Source organism: Emys orbicularis, chromosome 13, assembly GCF_028017835.1.
Source record: "Emys orbicularis isolate rEmyOrb1 chromosome 13, rEmyOrb1.hap1, whole genome shotgun sequence".
Classification (NCBI taxonomy): domain Eukaryota; kingdom Metazoa; phylum Chordata; order Testudines; family Emydidae; genus Emys; species Emys orbicularis.
The window spans coordinates 26,886,559-26,907,860 of NC_088695.1; the positions used below are offsets into that span (position 1 = coordinate 26,886,559).

Consider the following 21,302-nt stretch of genomic DNA (forward strand, 5'->3'; position numbering starts at 1 on the left):
CATACAAAATGATGGGGTCTAAATTAGCTGTTACCACACAAGAAAGAGATCTTGGAATCATCGTGGATAGTTCTCTGAAAATATCTGCTTAGTATGCAGTGACAGTCAAAAAAGCTAACAATGTTAGGTACCATTAGGAAAGAGATAGATAATGAGACAGAAAATATCATAATGCCTCTATATAAATCCGTGGTACGCCCACATCTTGAATACTGCATGCAGTTCTGGTCGCCCAGGGCCGGCGCAACCCATTAGGCAACCTAGGCAGTCGCCTAGGGCACTACAATTTGGGGGGTGGCAACCGAGGTGGTATTTCGGGGGCGGGACCTTCTGCCGCCTCTGTTGGGGGCGGCATTTCGGGGCGGAACCTTCCGCCGCCTAGGGCAGCAGAAAAGCTGGCGGCGCTCCTGTGGTCGCCCCATCTCAAAAAAGATATATTAGAATTGGAAAAATTACAGAAAATTGCAACATAACACATGAACCAGGGGTCAGCCAATGAAATTAATAGTCAGCAGGTTTAAAACAAACAAAAGGAAGTACTTCACACAATGCACAAAGTACTTCACACAATGCACAAAGTAACCAGTGGAACTCCTGTGGAACTCATTGCCAGGGGATGTTGTGAAGGCCAAAAGTATAACTGGGTTCAAAAAAGAATTAGATAAATTCATGGAGGACAGGTCCATCAATGGCTATTAGCCAAGATGGTCAGGGATGCAACCCCACACTCTGTGTGTCCCTAAACCTCTACCTGCCAGAAGCTGGAACTGGATAACAGGGGATGGATCACTCAATAATTGCCCTGTTCTGTTCATTCCCTCTGAAGCATCTGGCATTGGCCACTGTTGGAAGACAGGATACGGGGCTAGATGGACCATTGGTCAGACCCAGTATGGTCGTTCTTATGTTCTCTGTTGCGTGTCCAGCAGGGGAGAGGATATGCTGTTGTGGATATGTACCTTTATCATGGGGGAGGGGGCGGGCGCTGGATAAAGCCACACCACAGAGGTGAGCTAATTTGGCATGGCTCTTAGCTGAGATGCCCAGCTGTTTGACAGCAGCTGGGTCACTCCCCAATACCGCAGCAATGGGGGAAGAGTGGATGGCACAGATCCCAGTCAAGCACTTAGCAGCTCAGCTAATGGAGCCTTCCCAGAGGGAAAGTCCTCCTGAGGGGTACAGAGAGGGATTCTCCACTGGCCCCTGCGAGTCATTCACCCCCGCATTGGCCTGATGAAACTCCACCCAACATTGTCCTGGACTCTGGGCCTGGACTGGACTGTCTCTGTAACCTCTCCTGGTATCAGCAGCAGCAGCCAGGTAACTGTGATGGTCTCCAGCTCAGTAGCCAGGCAAATAAAGGGCCTGGGTTCTGCTCCCATTTACATCCTTTCTGCACCCGTGTAGCTCCACTGACACCCGTGCAGTCACTGTGGAATGCAGAATCCAGCCTAAAGCATCAGGCGGCAAAACATTTCAGCACAAACAAAAAGGTTCATTTTTGTCAGTCTCCCTTAGAAATGATTCAGGTTTTCATCAATAAATGGAACCCCCTGGAGACAAACCTCCCACCTGCAGGGCGCCTCCATGCAGCCAGGTGCGACGTTGCAAGGTCTTCTCAGGTTGGTGCCATTCTGGTTCCCCCACAATCTGTCACGTTCCATGGCCTACCCCCCTGGCCAGCTCACCCAATCCATTCCCCTTCCAGACTGAACAGAAAAGTCCAAATACAGGAAACTCAAGATCGAAGGGCCTTCAAGCCCGTCTCCCAACATCTATCTGGAACTTGCCATTCTTGGCCTCTGGTACTCTAACACCTGTGCACCCCTCTTGGTCTGGGGGCAGTGGTAGGGGAACCCTGGCCCCCCTCTCCTCTGGCTTCCAACCCAAGGAGCCAGTTTTAGGCTCTTTGATCCTTTTGCCACTTTCCTGAGCTGCTCCTACCTTCCCCAGGTCTCTGGACTGTGCTCTGCTGCCTAGACCTGTGGTTCCTCACGGCCTGTCCTGAGCCAGCTATGAAGGTGCTTTCTCAAAGACCACTCCCAGCCCTTCCCTATGACAGTAGGCTGTACAGCGAGCAGTTCCTCTGCCTCTCACCTTTCCAGTGGTCAGTACCTACCTCCTCCAGTCAGGAGCTCCCCCTCGTCCTGCGCTCAGGCTTTGCCAGCTCCCTTCAGCTGCCCACCCCTGCAACCTGCCTTCCACTCTGGAGGGCTTAGTAGGCAACCTTCTGCCAGAACCTGCCTTTATGCTGCTCCCCACTAAAATAAATATATAGAGATATACCTATCTCATAGAACTGGAAGGGACCCCAAAAGGTCATTGAGTCTAGCCCCCTGCCTTCACTAGCAGGACCAAGTACTGATTTTGCCCCAGATCCCTAAGTGGCCCCCTCAAGGATTGAACTCACAACCCTGGGTTTAATCAGGCCAATACTCAAACCACTGAGCTATCCCTCCCCCCTCAGAAAATGTGGAACGCTTCACAAATTTGTGTGTCATCCTTGTGCAGGGGCCATGCTAATCTTCTCTGTATCATTCCAATTTTAGTATATGTGCTGCCGAAGCTTCCCAGTTGGTTGGGGGAGAGGGGAGCCTTGCCTCACCCTTTTTGCAAGGCGTCAGGCCTTTAAAGGTACAGTGGCTGGATTCCTTCCCCATGCATCAGTCATTCACCGGACCCTATGGTCTCTCTATATCTACTGGACCCTTCCACACTTTTAAAGGGCCATGCAGATGGCAGGGTGGGCTGGCCACTACATGCTACTGCCCAAAAGAGCAGGCCATCCCATCCCACCCCAAAATTTCTTAAGGAAAATTATTATTTTTTCCCATGAAAATATGAGCTTTGTCAAAAGGCCATTTTTTATCTAAAAATATTTTTGAGGAAAACGTCCTCCAGCTCTAGGTGAGCGTGGTGCCACTGCTCTTGCTCACACTGTGTGTGTCACATGTGAATGCCTGTTGCCATTGGATCTCCCTAGCTAGGTGTCTCTGCCCCTTTCGTTTGGTGGCCTGTTCTCACACACCTTCCAAAGCACAGAGCGTCCCTGCAAACTGGCAAGTGTCTGGCCGCTTTACTCCAGCGTTACACCCGCCAGAAGGAAGGTTGAGGCTAGAGATGCCAGCTGCTATGCGCCGGTGATCTCCTGCCTATGTAACTACATTGGACACTCCATCTGGTCTCTACCCATGAGCTAGAGGGGACTCTGGTAGCTGTAGTCATGTACTGGGGCTGATATACTCAGGAGTCGGCTGCCATGCTAGTGGGTGACATAAGCACTTACACCTGGCCAAGTTTGATAGTCCATCCAGGGCACCATAGCTAAACACAAAGCCACCTTCCCAAAAGTGCCCACTGGCCTGGGGTGCTTGGCTGGGGGCACCCACACATCTCAGGTTAGACACCCCAAATCAGTGGCCACTTTTGAAAACACTGGCCTTAGCCAGTGTATCACAGCACAACGGGGCCAGATTTTCACAGGGTTATGCGCACACACCCCTTCCCACTCACAAAGCAGCATTTGCACATGCAGACTGGGTATCCAGGCGTGCAGCTGTCCACTGAGCATGTGCAAACATTTGTATGTGTGTGCAAAGGCAGGTCCTGATCTGCTGGAACCCTCGGCTCTATGCAAATCCGTAGCACTGGCTGCCATGTGAATTTGCACAAGCCATGGGATCTAAGGAACCTCAGGCGCAGGGCAGAAACCCATTGCACAAGCCAGGTGGTCTAAACAGAGGCTGAAACTGACAATGAAACGAACAACGAGCTCTTGCTTCCTTTCCCTTCTCTAGCTCGTCATGCTGGTGATTAGCAGAAAAATCACATGGCTCAGAACGGTTCCTGCTCTCATTACTTCAGGAGGACGCAGAGCCCATTTTTATTGCATCTTTGCCTAGGCTGATCCATTGAAGCTCCAGGATCAAACCACATCTATTGTCTTTGTTCTAGGCCTTCGCTCTGTGCAGATTCCTGTCTGAAGTGCCCAGGGAACAGTGGCTCACGAGAGGCCAGGGCTCTGCCTGGCCCATGGAGCAGGGACCTGCCGTAGAAGGGCAAACAAAACAAACTTTTAATGTTTCAGCTGAACAAGAAACTGATGGAACAGCTGAGACGATGAGAGAGAAGAGCTGTGCCCTGGTGTGTGAGGTCAGTCCCTCAGCCATACTCCACTGGACTCAATAGGCCAGATCCCCCACTGGTGTCAATCAGTGCCGTTCTGTTAGAGTCAATAGGTCAGATCCCTCGTAGGTGTAAATTGGCATCACTACACTGGAAGCAATGTACCCAGATTCACACCAGCTGAGCTCTGGCCCTTGCCTTTCCAGGGGGGTTTCCAAAGGTTGTTGATCAACTAACTTAAAAAGACCCTCCCAAAGCCAATTCTGTACCCTGCCCGGGTCTGGGATCTATTGCTCTGGGTCTGCCCTCTCTCATGTTTGTTGCTAGATGTTGGCTGCATGTGTTCCCTCTGTATGCTGTCCCAGCTCTGCGCAGGTAGCTGGCACAGCAGACCTCAAGTGAACCACCCAATGATCAAAAGATCCATTAAGGGACGAAGGCACCAGCCAGGTTTACTGTCAACGAAGCACGGTAATAGCACCTGGCAGACTCTACAAGGATACTAAGGCATGTATGCCCTTGACAATGGATGCAGCTCAGTGGTTGGCGGGACTTTCCATTCTTCCCTCGGCTGGACAAAGACACGCCCTCTGAAATATCTCTTTATACACCGATATAACCAAATTACATATTTCCCCTCTGATGTATTTAGGTGCCACCCTCTGATGCATCTAGGTGCCACCCATCACCTTGTACATGTTGGTTCAATCAAAACATCTCTATCCATCACCCTGTGATCCTGACCTTATCTTTAAGATGGGTCAGCGTGTTCCTGTTATCTTTGAGGCATGTGCTGGTATCGAGGTGCTCTGGTACCATGCTTCTGGAATGTGTTTGCATGTGTATTCTTGTGCCTAGCAATGTGTGTTTCTGCAATATCAGCCCTGTTCTTGCCAGATTCTGAGAGCAGGGCCTGCCTCTTGCTCACAACTTAACTTTGCTTTATAGCAGCAAAGCTTTGACCACTACTTTAGTTCAGGCCTCAGGCCTCATACCGGGCCTCTGATAAAAGGGCTTATGTTTCAGGCTCTCTTCCTACTACAGTGCTGACTGTGCAGCACTGCCTTCCCATGGGCACCTGCTGAGTCTCTCCCGGCTGACAAAGGTGCAGGGGAAAGCAAAGCCAGGCTTTGTGTCCTTCTTTGTCCACTCTCAGCTGGTGCCAGATGTGAGCGTGATCACACAAAGGGCTGACAGGGCAGCAGGTATTGTGAGCAGTGCTCTGGCTGGGCAGGGCTCTGGGACGCCCCTCCCAAGTTTCACAGGTCAGTCCATCCTCTTCCCCTCAAACTCCTCCTCACACAGCATTGCCTAATCAGCTGCAGCTCTTGACACATTCCCACTAGCGTCCCATGGCAGAGCCACGTGTGAGTGGTGGTATGGCCAGGGCTACTCCAGGTTTCTCTAGTTAAATCATATTCCTCACTGTCTGTTCATCTCATTGATCCAGGTCAGGCTGGACTGCAGAGGCAGCCTCTAAATCAGCAGCTAGGCCCTGGGTTGGTGCCATTCAAGTACCAGAGCCGTAAATTTCTCAGCCCATCTTCTGGATCTCAGATAATTTATTTCTTGGAGGAGCAACACAGACTACCTGAATGGATGAAGACCTCTCTCTCCTCTCTTTCTCATGATTGTCACCATAGTAACTATACGTTACTGATACAAGTAGTCAGAAACTCAAAACATTTCCCACCAAATATTCCTTAGGACAAATTATCCTTTGAAAATTTTCAGTCTTTCCTTTTCATTTCTGTTTTTGGTTTGGAGGATGTTTGAGTTTTCCCCACTTTCATATGCATTTTTTTCATCTTTTCTCCCATTTTTCCAGTAGGAAAAAAGAGGAAAGACTTAAAAACAGGAAGGGGGAGGAAACGGAAAGAAATAAAAAGAAAACCCTGTATTTTTCAGTTTCTAAAAACCAAAACAAAACTTTTTAAGTCAAAACAAAATTTGGGGGGTTGATTTTCCTGATAGAATTTTTTTTTTTTTTTAAATCTTCAAAATCAGTATTTTCCTGCTGGAAATTCTGATTTCTACGATGTCACCTTCAAGGATGGGAAAATGCTTCAGCTGAAAAATCTGGAGCAGCTCTAGTTACGGAGCACCGCTAGCTGCAGGAGTCACCCGACCAGAAATGACTCTGCTCTAGTCCCTCCCAGACAGCGAGATCTTTGCTGGAGGATGCCAGTGCTAGGCTCCATGCCTGTGTATGCCATAGCCACCACCGAAGAGACTGGCCTTCCATAGGGAATTGGTGGCCTGGATTTCTGAGCCCACAGAGGCCGTCATGTTGCATAGGAAAGCGATTCCTCCAACTTGACTAGCAGGTGCAAGAGCAGCTGCTGCTAAGAGCTGATGCCCACGTGGTGGCCGGAGACTTGTTGTCCTGCAGGTCTCAAGGCAAGTGACTGCCTCCCATGTCAGCCAGGGAGCGGCAGGCCCAGCAATGTCCAGCGGGGAGGAAGGGTGCTGGCTACACTGGGCTCCCTCTATCTGTCGTATCATGTGTCTGACGTGCACCATTGTCTGAGCCAAACACCCAGGGAGCTGGCTGCATCCACTGTTTGGGATCAGCCTCAGCTGGGGAGCGGCAGGTGCAAACTGATGTATAATGTGCCGCAAAGCCCACCCTCAGTGCAGAGATGGGGACACCTAGTGGCTCCATCACCACAAGTTTATTAAGAGATCTCGGCCATTTCTCTGGTTTGGGAGTTCTGCACACACTTGCTGTTGAGCATTGCCCTTTGCACTCAGCCTGGGGGGCTAGTAAGCTCTTGTACCTGGGGTACAACACCCCCAGGTGCAGAGGGCCAGCACGAGGCCTGGGCACTGCTTAAACTCCACTTCGGCTCTCGCACTGGGGGAATTTCACCGGTCTAACCTGAAGCCTCATTTTTCACCAGAGTCCTCATAGAGCAACAGTGCCACCAAGTGGGCCAGTGAATGCCATGGCATATTTCAGTGGCCTGGCTCACCCTTGCTCTCCTGTCCTTCTGTCAGTATATCTGTCACTTGGGGAGAGATTTCTGGCTGATATAGCTCTACTGGTACAATGCCCCGTGTATGGCGCCGTTATACTGGTTACAAAGGTGCCTTATGCCAGTATAGCTGATTCCCCTGCCCTACAGGAATAGCTGCACTTGTTCAAGTGTTTGCCCATCTATGCCCATAGAGCTGCATCTATGCCACAGGGCAGTGCCAGGATAGCTAAAGCACTGCCCTGTCTGTGTGTAGACAGTTCCCATCCCCCGTGGGACAAAGCACATTAGAGGCTAATGAGGTTTTTTACCTACCTCTTAAACTAAGGCCAGTCAACATAACTTAGACGCCCCTTTATCTTAACAGCATCTCTTTTCACAAACCCTTCAGCCCAAGTGCTGCCCCTGTTGCTTGCTGCTGCGCATCCCCAAAGTATTTCTGGGCCTGACACAGTTGGAAGGAGTCACCCCCATTTTTATGTATTAAGGCGATGAAGAGCAGCGACTCGGGTTAAATGACTCACCCTCAGTGATCCTGAGCAAAGCTGGGATTTGAAGCGAGGCCTGCTGGGTCCTTGTTAGGAGGACCAGGTGTCCAGTTTTCGACTGGAACGCCCGGTCGAAAAGGGATCCTGGCAGCTCCAGTCAGCGCCATTGACTGTCCGGTTGGCGGCCCCGCGCAGGTTCCCTGCTAGCCTCCGCACCATGCGGCTCACGGGAAGCAGCTGGCATGTCCCCCCTCCGGCTCCTATGCCTATGGCAGGGGTGGGGAACCTACGGCCCGTGGGCCGGATCCGGCCCCATGGTTCATTTCATCTGGCCCGCAGCACCCCCACACGGGGCTGGAGCCGCAAGTGCCAGCTCTCCCCATGGTGGGGGGCAGAAGCCCTGAGTCTTGGCGCCCCCCTCTGCCCGTCCTGCAGGGCAGGCCCGTGAGCACGTGCTCACTTCACTGCGGGAGGGAGTCCTGAGCCTCTGTGCCTCCCTGGGTGGATGAGTGGCCCACGATTGATTTTTTTCTGTGGGTCAATGGCCTGTGACAGAAAAAAGGTTCCTCACCCCAGAACCCGCACTCCCAGACGGAGCCCTCCCCTCCAGTGAAAATGAGAGAGTGAGTGAGGGTAAGGAGAGCGAGCGACAGAGGAGGGGGGAATGGAGAGAATGGGGGCGGGGCCTCAGAGAAGGGGTGGGGCATGGACAGGCCTTTGAGGAAGGGCAGGGCAGGAGTGGGGCAAGGGTGTTCAGTTTTGTGTGAGTAGATAGTTGGCAACCCTAGTCCTTGTCTATCACGTTAACCCCAAGGCTACCTTCCCTGCCTCTCTTGCATCTCCTAAATGGACATTGAACGTGTTGGTCCTGTCTGCTGTTCCCCATCGCTTTTTACTCTCAGTCCGTTGAAGCTGACTTGGAAAATACAAGCTTCATTTCAAATTTCCTTAGATCACAGAGAGTACGTAGGTTACTGAATTCATTTACTTACATTCAGAACTCTTGGGTGCAGGGACATTTTGTTCTGTGTTTATACAGCGCCTCATACCATGAGGCCCTGGTCCAGGAGTGGGGATCTGGGTGTTACCATAATACAATAAATAATACTCATAATAAACACAACAGAATCAATAGCTAAAGAGACTTTGTGCCCCAAAGCTGCCACAATGCGGGCACCTTGCCAGAAACTTGTGCAGTTGCGTAAGGGCTGTATTCACCCATGCACTCATCTCCAGCGCCACCCCATGAGCCCCAAGCAGCCCACCATGGGCCCTCCTCCCCAATCCCCATTTAGGGATCTGGGGCAAAAATCTGTTTGGGGATTGGTCCTGCTTTGAGCAGGGGGTTGGACTAGATGACCTCCTGAGATCCCTTCCAACCGTGATATTCTATGACTCTATGATTCTATTTCCTGGCCCTCAGCCTTGCACTAAACATGTCAGCGGGTCATTGGGCTGAAAGTTTGTCTCAGGGCTGGTGAAGCTGGATGAAGCAGGGTGTCTGGGATGCTGTGAATTGTGGCCCATTGATTTCAGCTCTGTCCAACTATTTGGCATTGCCAGAGCGGCACAAAAATGCATGGCTGAGTGTGCATGTCGGGGTGTGTGTTTGTATACGTTGGGTTGTGTATGTTTGTGTGTGTATGCATGTATGTACACATTCGTGTGCCCACATGTGCATGGTTTTCTCTGTGTGTGTGTGTGTGTGTGTGTGTGTGTGTGTGTGTGTGTGTGTGTGTGCGTGCATGTATGTGTGGTAGTTTGGGCATGATTGTTGTAGCCAATTAGTTCATTTTATCATTCACTTCGCACTGTATTATCTATGGCTATGGTTATTTCATATGTAATCAATGTGTGCTATACGGCTGTATCAGTATAGATATAAGCAGGATAGGATTATAGAATTAAAAGACTGACAAGTATTCAGGAGTGCTGAGTGTGTATTAGGTATATAAGTAAAGCAAGGATGTAATGCAAGGCCTACTGCAAGATTTCAGCTTAGCCACACTAGCCCTTAGGTTTAAGGAAGCTTGACGTAAGTGGGTGACCTAAGAATAACCATACGCCAGGAAGGTTACAAGATTACTGGAATGAATGTGACAATAGGTCATGTGCCGGAAAACTAGATGGCCATGTACCATTCTGGACCACAAGACACATCGTGGGATGTTCTGCTTTGACCACAGGTTACCATGGACACATGTTTGCATAGATGCTAATGAGAATAAGAGGAACTAAGAGAACGACCTATGGAAAGCAGGGCATCCCAACCTTTATGGGGTGAGGAAGTACAGATATGGAAAAGGAGGGTCGGAACCCTCATACACATAAGGTGGTGGGCATGGTCAGAACAATAAGATAAGAGAAGTTCCCTGGTTGGGCTAAAGTGGGAAGACCCAAGGGAAGACCCAGCAGGGAAGACCCCAGCAGGAACCACCCCTTTGTAGATGACCACCTGTTGGGAGATCCATCAGACTCTGTAAGATCTTTGGGATCTGAGTATGAATATGGTATTAGCCACTCCATGGACTTCCTTGGGGTTTATGCATTCATTGGTAATTGCAACTTTCATCATTTGCTTAATAAAACTTCTAGTGCAAATGAGATGCCGAACTTGTGAGTGTGTTTGTGGTCACTGTCCTCATTCTTTGTGCATTCACAGAGCCTCCCGATCTCAGAAAATCACTAAAGGTGACTGTCAACTTGTTGAGCTTGAAACTTTAACACCAGGAGCCAAATTCACTGAGGCTTCAACCGGAACCATTAATTCAAATAGTGGCTACATTGTATGTGTTTGTGTGTGTATGGATGGGTGTGTATTTCCATGTGCCTGTGCGCATGCTTTTTGTGAGTGCAAGTGTTCATGGTTGTGTGCACAGTTTTGTGTGTGTGTATGCGGATGGCTGTGGCATGTCATTCACTTTTCCTTTATAACTGATTGTTCTTCCAGCTGGAATCGTAGGACATTAATAAAGTTCCCAGACTTGAGGCCTCTCTGTGTGAATCCTGCCTGCCCCAGCCAGGCCCCTGCAATAAACCCCCAAGGGCTGAGTTTGTTTTTTGGGGGGGGTTTTCTTGATGGTGAAATGATAAGAGTCCCTGGGACGATCATCCCGATGCCGTGCCCGAAATCCACAAGCGCCCAACTGCGTCCCACAGCAGGGCTTGGCGCTGGGTTTCTCTGTACAGCACCTAGTGCAATGGGTCCTGCTGTCACTTGGTCCCTCGGTCACACCTTACTATAAATAAAGAATAATAATGCTCTCTGCCCACAAGGTGGCAGCGTCGCTCCAGAGGGGGAAGCCATGTGAAGACACCTGGCCAAGGGGGTGAACCGTCCTCATCCCAGCAACAAAGCAGCTAGTCCTGACTGTGCCCTGTCCCCAGGGGGAGAGAGAACAATTGCCAGGCCCAGCAAAGGAGAGAGAATGATCTCCAGGCTTGCGATGGGGGGCTGACCCTCTCCTTTAGGGACTTCCCAGTTGAGGGACATTTTGGCTGAAACCAAACCGTGAGCCCCCCATATCCCATGGGCCTGCCCTTGGGGCTGATTCTCCAGGGCACTGAGCTCCAAACTCCCCTCATGTCCCTGGGAGCAGAGTTGGGCAGAGCACAGGCCAGAGACCCTCACCCAGGGTTCCCTGCATCCAGCCCTGACCTTGTGTCTTTCAGAAAGTGACACCCAGTGACGGAGAATCCAGCCAGCCTAGGTAGGCTGAGGGGATGAGGCCAGGCTCCTCCTCACGCCAACCGGTCACTCCTTGGCGGGTTGGAGTTAGCACGACCTCCCCGAGAGGGGAATCAGGGCCCGAGCTCATGGAGTCGATGCCTGGATCTGAGCAAAGTAGGAACCTTCTCTCTGCTGCGGCCAACTGAGCAGCCCCACCTCTGAGCACCAGGAGAGGCAGCTCTGAAGGGCTTTATGTGGCTGACGCAGAGCATGCCAGGGGCATCAGGACAGCGCAGCCAAGCTGGGCACGCTGACGCGCTCTGGGGAGCAGAGCCACCAGCTGCTGTGGGAAGAGCCCGAGAGGCAGCGCAGGAAAAGCACCACTGACGGGAGTCCGGGCACATGGAGAGCTCAGCGCTTTGGGGGAGCACTGCCTGGAGTGGGTTCAGGTAACACATTGTCCCTGGGCAGGGCGTCAGCAGCAGGGATGTACCTATCACCCCTGTGCTTACATACGACCCTCTGCTGCCTGAGCTGAAAGGCCCGGCTCTGTCAGGCTGGGCTGTAACTGGCTCGTTAGCCTCTCTGTGTGGCCCCGGCACCACTGGAGGGACAGAGCACCTCCCAGCACGAGGCGGGTTACAGTAATATCCATAGTCGCCCCCTCCAAGGTCCGGCTCAGACGAGCTCTGCCCGGCATCACTGGCTTTGCACTGAGCCAGTCAGCCCCTGGGCTGGAGCCAGGGGCACGGGGCAGGTCAGCAAACCTCCCCGACCCTGGTAATTGCAAACCTGGGCTGAGAGCCAGGGGCATGAAGGGCTCGAGCCAGGCAAGGCCCAGGTCTGGTGGGGCCATCGTGACACCCAGGTGCCAACGGGTCCCCACAGGGGCTGGGACAGCTCCAGGGTCATGTTCTGTATTTGCCAGGTTCTAGGGCCTGGCGGGCAACTCCCCATCAGAGCCAATGGAGACCCGCATGCGGCCCTGGTCCTAGGTCAGTATAGTTCAGCCTGTAACACCTCCGTCAGCTGCTCACTGTGGTTATTGCTCCTCAGACTGGGAGCTCCTTGGGGCAGGGACTGTCTCTCACTAGGGGCTTTTACAGTGTCTGGCACAATGGGGCCCTGATCCTGGTCAGGGCCTTTGGATGCTACCACTACACTAGCGATCATAAATCCTTCTCAGCAGAAAGGAGTCAGTATTCACAGCTCCCGGCCCACCCTAAGCCATGTGGTCTGTTTCTGTTCACTGACTAGATGGGGGTAATTCTAGGAGTCAGGTCTTTGTGTGAACATCTGCCACAGTCAGTAGAAATCCAGGGTGTCTGTGAAAGATCCTGGGGGAAAGTGGCGCCAGGATCTTCGTGGGCAATGGAAACCAACAGAGTCAGAAGTGCGCAGAGCACTGGGCTAAACATTCAGAGGAATGTTCCTCAGTCATGGTGAAAATCCTGGCCTGCTGAATCTATGAGAGTTTCGTCATCAACGTCAGTGAGGTGAGGAGTCTATTCTCCATGTTTGCAGCACTGGGCCAGTTCTGGCCCATGACATTCAGCCTCCCTTCAGCCTAAACTCGTCACAGATCCACTCCTGTGAGGTAGCCTGGCACGTTGGGTTTGGGTAGCAATGAGTGCCATCTCTGACTGTAATGACACGGGGACGGTCCATGAAAGTGAAAGGTGGCAAGTTCAGCACTGATCAAAGGAAATGCTTTCTTGCTCAATGCGTTATTAGACTGTGGAACTCACTGCCACATGATGTCATTGAGGCCAAGAATTTAGCAAGATTCATTTAGGGATTGGACCTTTATCTGGATAACCAGAATGGCCGTGTAATATTGGAAGGGAGACAAAACCAGTGCACACAGCATCTCAGTGCTGGCTTTAGCTGGGTAGACATTGCTGACTGTGCCAAACTAACAACCATCCATTGGGACTGAGCTGGGACAATCAGAGCAAGGATGCAGGACCCAGGGGGCATATTCTGATCGCACTGCCTAAAATGCAAATCTGGATTCAGTCCACTGAAATGAGTGGAGTCACTCTAGATTCACAGTGGGATAATTGGTATCAGAATCTGGCCCTGGGTCCATGGAGGAGAAAGGCAGAGTGTCTGAGCCACCCCAGCCCTGTGGCAGTGTAGGCATAAGAATGAATCACTGATGGTTCCTATCTTGTGTAATCCGTGGTGCCCGCCAGTCACAGATCTCCAATCCCTTTCCAGATGTTAATTGCAGCTCCCTGTGCAGTGTCCCCATTCTAGAGATGGGAAGTTGAGGCCCAGAAAGGTTTCAGTGATTTGCTGAGGGTCTCAGACACTAAATCAGCCGCTGAACCCAGGAGTTCTGTTGCCCTGTTCGCTTCTCTAGCCACTGACCACAGTTCCTCCCCTGCAATGTAGTTAGATTCACTGCTGAGGCCTGGCATTATATTAAACCACCAGAAGCTGCACTGGAGCCAATCCCGTGCTCTCAAGGACTGGAGGCAGGGAAAGGAAGAGTTAAGCCATTCGCTGATAGCTGGTGAGCTCATCGGAGCTGGAGTATGCTCCGTTGGTTATTAAGCACTCAACACAGCCCTGTAGACAACGTTGGGGGTGGGGCACGGTTAGCCGGAACTGGGAGATCATAACACCCACTTACGCCAATTCCATCCATGTGTGGGGCAGAGGAGCCGGTCCTGAGCTGCTAGCCATGTAAGTAGGAATCTTTTACCATTGGGATTTAGAAGCACCATGAATAAGAGGAGGATGCGAGTCAGGATGGAGGGGCAGTGTGAATAAGAAGGGGTTATGGGTGGTGATTGAGGAGCATCACGAATAGGAAGGGGCTGCGGGTTGGGATTGCGGAGTTCTGTGGATGGGGGGGATGCATGTTGGAACTGAGGATCTGAACCTCGGACTCGGGGGCTGGGGAGTTTCTTGTCTCTGGAGAGGAGGAACCTGTATTTTGCAAAGTAAGCACTGAAAAGGGACATTTAAATGGTCCCAGATCTGATGCTCAATGGGCAGGTGACACTGGGTGAGTTGCTGGGACCCTCTAAACTATCTCTGATTCTAGGGGCTGCTAAAAACCTGCAATCACAGGATCCTGTCCACAGGGCCAGACCGAGCTGTCAGTTACACCAGCAGAATAACTCTGCGTGGATCTCAACAGAGTGACTTGAATTTACATCAGTGTAATGGAGATCAGAATCTGGCCCCCCATCTTCCATTGAACAACTCCTGGGCAGCTTAAAACTCTTTGTACCATATGTTTCCCCTATTTCTGCATCTGTAGCCAGAGTTTTGGAGTCTAAATAGCCTGTGTCTGGGGACATCTTCCCAAGCACACACCACACCAGAGACCTTGTCACACACGGGGAGTAGCAGAGGGGCGGGGTGGTTGGTTTAATGTGCTGAACTGCTTTTGAAGGGCTCCATACTGCATGCCTTGTGCAGGCAAAGCTCCCCCTGAAGTCAGTGAGAGCTTTGCCTGGGGCCGGACTGCAGGATCTTGCCCTTAAAAGATCAACACAAAGTGATGCAAAGCTGGGGTGCTCCTGGGGGCATTGATGGGAGGGCTGGCCGTTGGATTGCCCACTGAGCATAGAGGAGACAGTTAATGTAGCCGGTTCCCTTGTCTCTGAGAGTGACGTGCCCACGAGCCGGGACCATCTGTGGTGAGTTCACTTTTTAAAACCTTCATTCCTTCAATAATCAGATGCACTCTGTGGCCCTTCACCCAGATGCTTTATTCCCAGTCAGTCTCAGCACCAGTGCAGGTCAGTGACTGGTTGGCTTGCTCCTTTAAGTTCTGCTGCGCTTGAAGGTAAAACAAACCTGTTGCTCCATGTGTGGTCACCTCACTGATGTACCTGCTCACTGGGGTGGATGAAGGTGGGGCTCCCAGCACCTTGTCTGTACATTTCATTTCGCCCAGCTTGGGATCGTGTCACCTCTGCACAAAGAGAAGGGGAACAAGCCAGTTTCTGTGTCATTCACTAGCGCTTCGATTGTGTGGTGAAGGGACTATAGAAAACCCAAACACGGACAGAGTCACCGTGACAGGGGCTCTAAACTCCTAAAACCGGGGGGGGGCATTAATTATGGTAAATTCCTTGATGTCGCCAACAACCCAAAGAGATTCAAAGATTCCAAGGCCAGAAGGGACCATTGTGATCATCTAGTCTGACCTCCTCTCTCGCCCTGGGCAGAGAACTGCCCCCAACAAATTCCTAGAGCAGAGCTTTTAGAAACACACCCAGTCCTGATTTGAAAATTGTCAGTGATGGCGGGTGCACCATGACCCTTGGTAAATTGTTCCAATGGTTAATTACTGTCACTGTTAAAAATGTTATTTCCAGTTTCAATTTGTCTACCTTCAACTTCCAGCATTGGATCATGTTAGACCTTTCTCCACTAGACTGAAGAGCCCATTATTAAACATTTGCTCCCCATGCAGATACTTACAGACTGTGATCAAGTCACCCCTTAACCTTCTCTTTGTTAAGCTAAATAGATTGAGCTCCTTGAGGCCAGGCAGGTTTTCTAATCCTCTAATCATTCTCATGGCTATTCTCTGACCCCTCTCCAATTTATCAACATCCTTCTTGAATTGTGGGCACCAGAACTGGACACAGGATTCTAGCAGCGTTCACACCAGTGCCAAATACAGAGGTAAAATAACCGCTCAACTCCTTCCTGAGATTCTGCTGTTTATGCATCCCAGGATCGCATTAGCCCTTTTGGCCACAGTGTCACACTAAGAGCTCATGCTCAGCTGAGTATCCACCATGAACCCAAATCTTTTTCAGAGTCCCTGCTTCCCAGGATAAATTCCCTCATTCTGTAAGTACGGCCTTTCTTCATTCCTAGATGAATACTTTTACATGTAACTGTATTAAAGTGCATTCTGTCTGGTTGCACCCAGTTTACCAAGTGATCCAGGTCTCTCTGTATCAGTGACCTGCCCTCTTTATTATTTGCCACTCACCCAATTTTTGTGTCATCTGCAAACTTTATCAGTGATGATTTTATGTTTTCTTCCAGGTCATTGATAAAAATGTTAATGTAAATGTAGGGCCAAAAACTGATACTGGCTGGACCCACTTCATCCACTTCATCAGATGCATGCAGTGGAAAATACAGCAGGAAGATATATATATACACAGAGAACATGAAAAAATGGGTGCTGCTATACCAACTCTAACGAGACTAATCAATTAAGGTGGGCTATTATCAGCAGGAGGGAAAAAAACGTTTGTAGTGATAATCAGGATGGCCCATTTCAAACAGTTGACAAGAAGGTGTAAGAACAGTAGGGGGAAAATTAGCATGGGGAAATAGTTTTTAGTTTGTGTAATGACCCATCCACTCCCAGTCTTTATTCAAGCTTAATTTAATGGTGTCCAGTTTGCAAATTAATTCCAGTTCTGCAGTTTCTTGTTGGAGTCTGGTTTTGAAGGTTTTTTGTTGAAGAATTGCGACTTTGAGGTCTGTAATTGAGTGACCAGGGAGGTTGAAGTGTTCTCCGACAGGTTTTTGAATGTTACAATTCTTGACGTCTGATTTGTGTCCATTTATTCTTTTACATAGAGACTGTCCGGTTTGGCCAATGTACATGGCAGAGGGGCATTGCTGGCACATGATGGCATATATCACATTGGTCGATGTGCAGGTGAACGAGCCCCTGATGGGGCTATTGAAAACATGTTAAGGAACAATAGGAATCATGCCCAGCTGCAATGGCATTGTTTGTTAACTGCCATCATAACTTTTTATTGAAAACTTTTACACGCATGAAAAAGGCAGACAATCCAGGGGACACAGTGAGGTGTGTCTCCATAGGCTGGAGAGCTGCCATTCCAGAGCAGTTTGATATCCACACTATCCACACACCTTCTCTTTATGATCACACGCATGTCACACTGTATAGATTCCTCCTTTCCATCCACCACAAAGACGCCTGTAAATCCAGATGGCGCATTGAGAGATTCCAAGATTCACAGATTCCAAGGCCAGAAGGGACCATTAGAGCATCTAATGTGACCTTCTGCATAACCCAGACCAGAGAATTTCATCCTGTTGCTCCAGTGTTGAGAGTAATAACTTGGGATCCGGTAGCCTTGAAATGAAGACTGGAGAAAAATACGTATTGTTGAAAAGGATTTTCCCACTTTTACCAGCTCTCCGTTTGTTTACTGACTTAGTCGATTTCTGTTTTTTTGTTATTGAGAATCTCTAGATTTCCTGGCAGTCGGAAGCCAAATCTGATTTCCGTTTCTTAGCAATAGGTGGAGGGGACAAAAAAAAAAACCCAAAAAGTCTCTCAGGAAACTTAGACAAACCAGGAAATGTTGGGAATTTCCTGCACAAAATAATTGACCTTCCCAGAGTCCCACGCAGCACAGCAGCGAGAGGAGAGTGATGCCCTGGGTATTTCTTGACAAACTGCTAAGGGTTCTTGCCGGTGGCCAGGCACCTTGCTGGGGTGTTGGAGTCGGGGATGTGGCATTTGTGACTCCTGGTTCCCCCCTTTGGCTGGAAAGTGGCATTAGGCTGGGGAAGACCTGGAAGAGGCCCTATCTCTAGGGGTAGGCAGAGTGGGCAATGGTGGGGAAAATGTTGCTCCCGCTGGGGACTTGCTGATATTTTCCAGCCTTGGGCATTGGCCTTTCTAAGGGCAGCGGCGATGCAACTGTCCCCGTGTCAGCAACAGTGGGGATTGAACCTGGGTCCTCTAGATTGCAGTGCACATCCCTCTGCTACCTGAGCTAAAAGCCCTGACTCTATTAGCCAAGCTGTAGCAGGCTCATCACCTTCGGTGCGTGGTGACCAGGCCCAGGAGTCACGCTGTGGCACCAGGGGCTCATTTGCAGAGCACTCAGGGGCAGGGCAGGGGCTGGCCGGAAGGGGGGAAAGCTGGTCGCTCTGCACAGCGTGAGGTGCTGGCACCAGCCATCCTGTCAGGGCATTGAGCCCTGCAGCGCTGAGATAGCAGCACCGGTCAGGGCTGTGAGCCATGCACCCCAGCTGTGGGGCCTGTGCCATGTTCAGCGCAGCCAAGTACCAGGGAACTTCCCACTTCACCCAACCCCTGAGCAGCTTCCCCTGGGGCTCTCCACAGCTCCCGGCCCTCCTGACCAACTCTGGCCCATCCTGGGTGGCTGTGGCACTGCCCGAGGCCCTAGCCAGCTTGGTCTCAGACGCACCACGCTGCCTTCCACCCGCTGTGCACTCAGCAAAGTGGTTCTGGCCCTGGGGATCCATTCCCAGCTCCGACACTGGCTCCCAGTGCGGCCGGGGCAAGTCGCTCCCCCTCAGCTGGAGGATGGTTATGTCAGGAGGGAGGGGCTCCCTGAAGCCAGCCACCCACCCACCCAACTCAGCCCTCTCGAGGGGTCGTTATTTGGAAGGGACACAGCTCCAGCGGCCTGACTGACTGCTACAGGGAGTCTTCCAAGGAGAAGAGAGGGGCTGGATTTACAGCTGGGACACATTTTTTATTTGCCGAAAATACCATTTAATCACCCCGGCACTATTCGCAAATATGACATGAATCTGCTGAATAGTTTCTGCAAAAACAACCGTTCAGGATGTCAGCCCCACTTCCAACACCCTGAGGGGGCCCACGCGCCTCCACCCACCCCAGCCCTGTCGCTAGGGCCCATAACTGGGGTCTGGGAGACGCCAATGAATTCCCTCCTTTGCCTGGAGTACAAAGGGAGCTGAACTGGGGTGGCCCCTGGTGCAAGCACATGCCCTAGCCACGGTGCTATAGAATCAGCATCTGCTTTGCCTGCCCCAGTGACTATTCAAATATTACAGACACAGCGGAACAGCTTCACCAGCAGAGAGACTCTTCCCAGACCATCCCATAGGCCAGTGACTGAGGCACCTCTTGTAACGCAGAAGACCCGAGTTCAGATTCCTCTTCCGTGGCAGGCAGTGGAGGGACTGAATCCACGGCAGGGCAGCAGCCTAATTACTGGGCTGGCAGTTATATGGGTCAGAGATCCCAGGGCCAGAAGGGACCACTGGGGTCAGCTAGTCTGACAGGCCAGAGGCCTGCCCCACAATCATTCCCAGAGCAGAGCTTTAAGGAAAACACCCAGTCTTGATTTAAAAATTGCCAGTGATGGAGAATCCACCACAATCCTGGGTAAATTGTTCCAGTGGTTAATTACTCTCCCTGTTCAAAATGTAGGTCTTATTTCCAGTCCGAATCTTCAACTTCCAGCCCTTGAATGGTGTCATGACTTTCTCTGCTAGACCGAGAGCCCATTATCAAATATTTACTCCCCAGGCAGGTGCTTACAGAGGGTGATCAAGTCACCCCTTAGCCTTCTCTTTGTTAAGTTAAACAGATTGAGTTCCCTGAGTCCATCACTATAAAATGTTTTCTAATCCTGTAATCATCACCAACTCCTCCTCCATTCTGTGAATCTAACCCTTTATTTCTTTTGCTTTTACGTGAAAAAAGTGCCCAGAAATTTTAACAAAGCTAAATTCTTGTCGATTCTCGATTCACTGAAATGTTTTGGAATGTTTTATTTCCCTTTGGGTCGAGTCAAGTTTTGGTTTTTGAACTGCCAGGGACTGGTTAGTCACACAGCTCTAGTGGGGATGAAGTACTGAGGGTGGGGGCTTGTGAGAATCCAGGACAGTCACTTATTTGCATCAGATCTGGGAGCCTCTCAGACTCCCAGACAGAGATGTGATCCATTTTGTGATTTTGCTTTTTTCTCACTGTTTCCTCATCCTTTCTCTGGTCTATTTTGTCCACCTGTTAACATCCTGTCTGGCATGTAGATGGGGAGCTTTCGGACCAGGGACTGTCTTCTTCGTTCTTCGGCTGTACAGCCCCTAGCACAGTGGGGCCCTGACCCTTGATTGGGGATCCTAGCTATTGTTCCCAGCATTATTCCTCCACCTTTCCAAAGGGGTGCACTAGAAGGAAAGTGACCATGGCCAGAACAGGGAGGACACTGTTCACAATAAATTGAACACATGGTCGGGGGGAAAGCTTAGGATCCACTGGCATCGGGCACTGGCTCCTCCATTTGGCCCATCACACCAGAATACGGACAGGTTTTCTTAGCAGCTGTGCCAGCGTGTTAACCTCTCTAACTGCACTCCATTTACACAGCACCAGCTCCCTCATTGATTCCTCGTAACAGGAAATTTTATGAGGTCTCGGCCTGCTTCTGATCTCACTGATAGCTGGCTGGAAGGACTTTCCAGGGCTCAGAATCCAGCCCTGGGCACTTACAAGACTGTTTTCCATGTCTCCCAACCCAGCCAAACGCAGGAGGTGCAATTTTATGCAGCCCCAAAGATGAATAAAGAATGCGGATGCGGCTAATCATCCTGCGTATGTCAAATGAGGACTGAAGAGTTTTCAAAAGTTAACTGCTCTGGATCACAAATACCGTCCAGAGCAAACATCGACTGCGGGCTGTACTAAAAAATAAGGGCCCGTCCCTGCAAAGCCTTATGGTGGTGCTCCACTTCACACACGTGACCGGCCCATTGAAAGCACTGGAGTAACTGCCTAAAGCTAGCCATGGGCCTGAGTCTTTAGGATTGGGCCCAGAGCAATTAAATGCCATTTCTTCCTTTGGATGCCTGCTGAGTTCTGAGTGCAGGGTTCTGGGTTTGCCCCTTAAATAGATATCGACAAGAGACCCCTAAAGCAGAGCATTTCCCTGCACACGTTATGTACTCTGTCTTCCCTCTGCTCTTGCAGGAGAATTACAAAGCCCTGAACCTTAGATGGATAGGTGGCTGGCCACAGTCACACACCTGGCATCGCTCTCTGTGTCACCCAGCCATTCCTGGGTCATCCAGCCCCCGGTGTGATGGCTGCGAGGCCTGCGCTCAGGGGCGAAATAAGCCAGACTGCACCTGCAGTTGGGCTGGAATTATTCCACATACACTGATGAATGAAATCGCCAGACTGGCATCCGCGATCCGCTGCTCTCTGGACTGCAGGTCCACGGTGGGTGGATCTGGCGGTGTCTGCTGCAAACCAGCTGGCTGAAGTTTCCGAAGGGCAGACAG

General features: G+C 50.7%; 1 non-coding gene across 1 annotated transcript; it reads right to left on the reverse strand.

The window, feature by feature from the left end:
- Positions 1–2,466: 2,466 nt before the first annotated feature.
- LOC135888538 (U6 spliceosomal RNA) lies at positions 2,467–2,569 on the reverse strand. Its single transcript, XR_010561881.1, has one exon. It is a non-coding gene; the product is annotated as a U6 spliceosomal RNA (small nuclear RNA).
- Positions 2,570–21,302: the final 18,733 nt, after the last annotated feature.